Source organism: Mauremys reevesii, linkage group 1 (assembly GCF_016161935.1).
Source record: "Mauremys reevesii isolate NIE-2019 linkage group 1, ASM1616193v1, whole genome shotgun sequence".
Classification (NCBI taxonomy): domain Eukaryota; kingdom Metazoa; phylum Chordata; order Testudines; family Geoemydidae; genus Mauremys; species Mauremys reevesii.
In genome coordinates this window covers 155,666,988-155,672,258 of record NC_052623.1, presented here as the reverse complement: position 1 = coordinate 155,672,258, position 5,271 = coordinate 155,666,988, and the positions used below count along the sequence as shown (strand labels likewise).

Below are 5,271 nucleotides of genomic sequence, written 5' to 3'. Positions count from 1 at the left end.
ATAAGGGGAGGAGTTTCTGTTCATTACTTTGCTTTTCTCAGGAGGCAAACCACGCGTGTTGCACGTTGCGTATCAATCTTCTGTCTTGCCATTTCAATTCGAACTAATTTTCATTAAGGAAGGAGGGAAGCTATTTCTTCTTCTCCCTCATAAGTGATCACCCTGCCGTCAAGGCCCTGAACTCAAGCCTCCTCTGGTGAGAGTTCTTCCTAATTACACGGGCTTTTCCAACAGGGGGCGTGTAAACCCAGCAGCCTCTTGACTGCAGTTTCGCCTTCGCTACACTAAATAGCGTTCTGGCAGCGTTTTCACTTATAAACCTCTACCAGGAAGGGGATCGAGGATAATTACTCTGCAATAAAACCTCTCTCGAGTCTAAAATTTGCCACATACGGCCTTGAGCCAGGAGGGGACTTCTTCTGTAAAATCTTGGGGGGAATCTGTTGTTCTGCGTAGGCTTGATTCCAGGGAAAACTCACCACCCCACAAACAAACAAGTATAGGTGGGTTTAGACCCCTTTTTGCCCCTAGTAAAAATAAACCTGCGGCTTTGTAAGGGGATTACTCCCCGCTAAGATGTACTCCCTGCGATCATAAATGGCTGGATAAATGCTCGGTAAACAGCTTTGTATTCAAAACAAACCAGTTCTTATAGGCGAGATAATGCCGTTTAAAAAGTAGCGAGTGCCCCGCCAGAGGCACCGTTTATCACAGTTCTCAGCGCAGGTTGAATCCAAACAACGGCGTGAGACTGTCTCCACCGCAGGGTAATAAGGGCTGCTTCAGCCATTGGCTCCGCAGGGGAGACACCGTGTCAGAGCCGGAGTCCGAGACCATCCGTCTCTCAGGTTCCGGGACAGACCCTGCTCCTATCCAAGTCAATGGCCAAAGCCCCAGGGGCTTGAATGGGAGTAGGATCGCGCTTGTCCGCGGTTCCGGGGAGCCTATTCCTGCCAGCCGCAGGCGTCCTCCCGGCCCGACCATTCTGCAAGTTGTGTATCCCAGCCCGGTGTGTCCGCACGGCTGGGACGCTCCGGGAGGAATGGCGGGGGGGGGGGGCGCCCGTGAGGAATGACCCCGACCTGTCTCTCGGCTGATGTGACCAGACCTTAGACCCACCCTCAGATATGTCCGGGGGCTCAGCTGCTGCTGCCTCGGGCTGCGCCTCGGGCGCTGCTGGCGTCTCTCCCAGCGCTTCTCGCAGGAGGCACAGCCAGCCAAGGGAGCACGAGGGAGAAAGGATTGGCGGAGCGAGCCGGAGCCAGGAGGCGCTTGGATTTGAGCGCAGAAGGCATAATCCGCTGTGTGCAGAGTCTGGGTTTAAGTAATGCCGGGAAGGGGCGGGGGGGCGTGTGTCGCAGAGCTGGAGCAGGTCCCGGGGGTGCTGCGTGCTACTCTCCACACCCCTCTGTGAAGAATCTTGTACCTTTGCAGGCAGGAGAGGGCAGAGCTCCCTTGGCACACGTCCTTCTGGCGGGGTAGGGAACCCGCTGGGCGAGCCGCCCATTGCACCGCTTGACACCCCCCCCGCCCCCCCGAGCGCACACCGACTGGCTGGCAGCAGGCAGCTCGAACGGGCCGAGCAGCCGGCTCCGAGGAGCGCGCGGTGGCTCCAAGCACAGGCCCGAGCGACGGTTCCCGGGTTTCCCCCGCCCGGCCCTGGGTGCGGCTCGGGAGGAGGCCTCGCGCAGTGCTCCGATAAGCTGCATGGTCGATTGCAAGTGCTCGAGGCACAACCCTGTTCCCCGGGTAGTTAAACCGCGCTCGGAGCCGCTCTCATCGCAAACGCCTCCGTGTTTTTCCCTGCACCTTCCAGCCGCTGCCTTGTTAACGGACCTTAGCGAGTGTGTGTTTGGATGCCGGGGTGAAGCTCGGCATCGTTACTGCCGCGGAAGGGCGCCAGCTCGCAAACGGCCGGGGCCGGCTTGTGCTCCGCAGTCACAGCCTTGCGCTGGGGGCGGTGTGGAGCCGCCCAGCCCCAGGGGGCGCATCCGGCGCTAGCCCTCCCCGAGCTCCCAGGAGCGCAAAGGCATCGCGCTTAGCGCCGGGGCTACGTTAACGAGGAGCAGTTCGCTACCCTGCGCGCCGGTGCCTAGCGCTATGGCTCCGCCTCCTGCCCCTCCGGATCGCTGCTGGCGCCTGCGGGAGAAGGGAGGGAGCTCCAGGCGCGGGAGCTGCTGTTAATCTGCCCGGTCCCGGCCTTGGACGCAGCAGTTCCAGACGGTGTCGGCTCTCCGGGGTGTGTCCACGCTGCACAGCCGCGTAAGGGCCGAGCAGACTAGTACAGAGCTCCGAATCACTTCCGTGTTAATTACTGGGGGGCTGTTCAGAAAGGGGGGTCCATTTTTTTCTCAGCTGGTCATCACCTTTGTGTACTGTGTGTGGGCAGCTTGAAAACAAAAGTAAAAGTGATCAGTTCCTACTTTAGGAGGCTTAAAGCCTCCCCCCCCCGAAATTTCCTCTAGCCTGGCGAATAGAGGAATACCAAGTGACTGACTGGGAGGAGAGGTGAAACCCTCCCTTTGGGTCTGCACTTCCCCGAAAACCCTAGAAACCTGGCTGTCTGTATAGGCCGAAGTCCCTCTGAACCAGTTCTCTTCTTCCGACCACTCCTGCGTCCCCTCCGTGACAGTCACTGTTATTTATAAAGGACGTTAGAACGTCAGCAAAATCTGCGGCCTTTCTCCTCTGGGAAAAAGCAAAAGCAAAACATTAATTCTGTGTCATGAGTGATAATGAACGAGGATCCCAGAGGTGCTAGTATACTAAATTCATTTCTGCTAAGCCTGGGTTTGTTTACCGATTAGTCCTTGTATATACAACGATCTTCAATAAACATGAAGGGGGACAACTGGGTTACTCTAATAATCTATACCACGAGCCCGATCCTGCTCAGGAGACATCTCCATAAAGTAGTTATTAAAGTAGGTCCGGGTTTTAGGAACGTTTACCCAAGGGAGTAATGTTTACTGGCGCCAGTAATCCCATTGGAGTTAATTAACGGCACATCAGGAATAAGCGTTTGCAGAACTGGGCCCCACGTGTGGATCCGGGCTTCATAGAAAGCACATTCCAATCACTTTTTGTCTAGCGTGCAGAATACATGTATAATACATTGTAAATAAAAACAAGCCCTGAAAGGGTATGTATAGCGATCTACGTCAGCCGAAGGGCTGTGCTTCAAGCGGGTCTGTTTGCTCTGAAAGAAGGAGAATATAACGTAATCAATTTAATGCGATTTAGTGTTTAGCATCTGTGCCAACATTCCAAGGCATAATTAATAGGGAGGACTGGAGTGGACCGGGAGGGGGCAATACCAGCATGCTTTGCCTCTGGGCCCTCATTGAAACCAACGCTGGGAGGACAGAGTAAAAAACAAAAAAATGGCCCTGCTACTTTTGCTGCAAAATAGAGGCTGCTTCTTTCTAAACAGCAATTGAATTGATTTACAGGTAGACGAGAAACGTGCTCTAAGAGCCTCGTGACACTTGCCTCAGCTGGATTCAAGTAATGTATAAAGATCATGAGGAGGCGATCTCCCGAGAAGATCCTAGGATGCGTGGCGTTGTTGTTAACACATGTTTCAATTTTGGATTGAGACTGTCAATTACCCGCTGTGCTGCGAGTCTTAGCCTCAGGCGGACCGGGGAAAGGGGACGGTGTACTTATTAACCTCTAGAGCTTGGCGGAGAAGCGCTTCTAGGCTGTCCTGGGCTTTCTCGCACCTTCTCCGCAAGCCTTTGTAAACTGGGACTGTTTCTGCTTCTTTCTCTGAGCTAGCTGTACTTTGACTCCTCTAGCCCCACTCTGCCGCTCAGGCTGTCCGACGCCAGCGGAACAGCATTCATTCATGTTGTCACCAGAGGACCTTGATTCATTTCACAGCTGTTTACCCTTTCGAAACCGAGATAAATTTTGTTTGCCGAAACAACACCAACGCCAGCACTGAACGGTAGGGGGAGGGGAGATCTATAGGCATCTTTTCCATGCTTCAAAAACGCACTACATTACAAATCCCTCTTGGAACCTAAAGTACAGATTCTTCAGGCGAGAGAGAACTTTTTTTTCCCCCAGATAAAGCTGCAGCAGAATATATGCTGTAAGAGAGTTTTCTAAAGAGTGTTAAACCTGGCCGTCTCGAGCAATTAACATTTAATCTGTTATCTGAAATCTGCAAACATTCAGAGTTTACAGCGGTCAGAAAAGTGAATTCCTTCCTGCACGCACCTTCTCTGCACTGTACGGTAAAAACAAAATACTTACAGCTATTTTAAGACGTAATTTGTTTCTTAGATGCTTAAAGTCTCCTAGTTTCTGCATTGCTGCACACCAGCAAGCCGGGACTTTGCCTGCTAGAGAAATCCACTAGAGTGGATATTTGAGACCACTTAGCACAAAGCCTAGGTTTTATATTTGCTTATGTAGCTCTACGTATAGTCATCTGAAAAATGTCTGCAGTTTACTCTTCGCCTAACCGGTTGAGGTCACATACTCACAACCTTTGCTGACCTGCAGTGTTTGGACTCTAAGCTTAAAGTTGGACTTGTAGCCAGTACAAGCTAAGTCCTTTGTCACTAACCGAGCTGAGGTATCTCCCACAAGGGCTCCTGCTAGTCTCTCTGGTCTCATTACTTTCCAGCGCTCCCTTAAGATCTAGCGCAGATCCGTACAGCTGTCCTTTATTGTAGCCTGCGCATATTTTTCTCTGCTCACCCGCACCCAGCACCTCTAGCCTCCATGACGATAAACGCATTGTAGGCAGCCTATAAATAATTTCTATTATGTTCATCTGACGGCGCAAGGCGATTAATTTTAATAGCTGTATATTTGCCTGTTTCTCCTAATGCCCTGTAATGAGATGAGAAGCCACCGAATCCCAGATGACTCCATCCTCTTGCAAAAGGCAACGGGGCGTCTGCAGCGCCTCCTAGTGGACCGTTAGGGAGCCCGGGTTGTCCTTATCTTCTCGGTCCCATCTCTCCTGCCATAGCTGCATGTGTCGAGAGCACCTCCCTTGTCTACCAGCAATAGGAGCCATTATGACACTGCATGTTCAACTGTCTGAAGCGCACCACTTGTGGACAAAGATTCGCTCCTTTGTAACCGGGCTGGAGGCTAGTGGTTGCTACTGGCTCGGTTATTCCCAGCATCTGTGTTAGATCCGGTAGCTCAGACAGTGACTCAGAGCCCTGGCGGGGCTGCCTGGGGGCCGATAAAGGCAGAAGTAAATGTAGCAGATCGATGTCGTTAGGGACAGGAGGGCGGGCGGAG

The 5,271-nt window shown here is 52.6% G+C and overlaps 1 long non-coding RNA gene across 1 annotated transcript; it reads right to left on the bottom strand.

The window, feature by feature from the left end:
* Nucleotides 1-225: 225 nt before the first annotated feature.
* LOC120396030 lies at nt 226-4,859 on the bottom strand. Its single transcript, XR_005592935.1, has 3 exons — nt 4,264-4,859; nt 2,556-2,688; nt 226-2,389 (listed from the first exon to the last, which is right to left on the bottom strand). It is a non-coding gene; the product is annotated as an uncharacterized LOC120396030 (long non-coding RNA).
* Nucleotides 4,860-5,271: the final 412 nt, after the last annotated feature.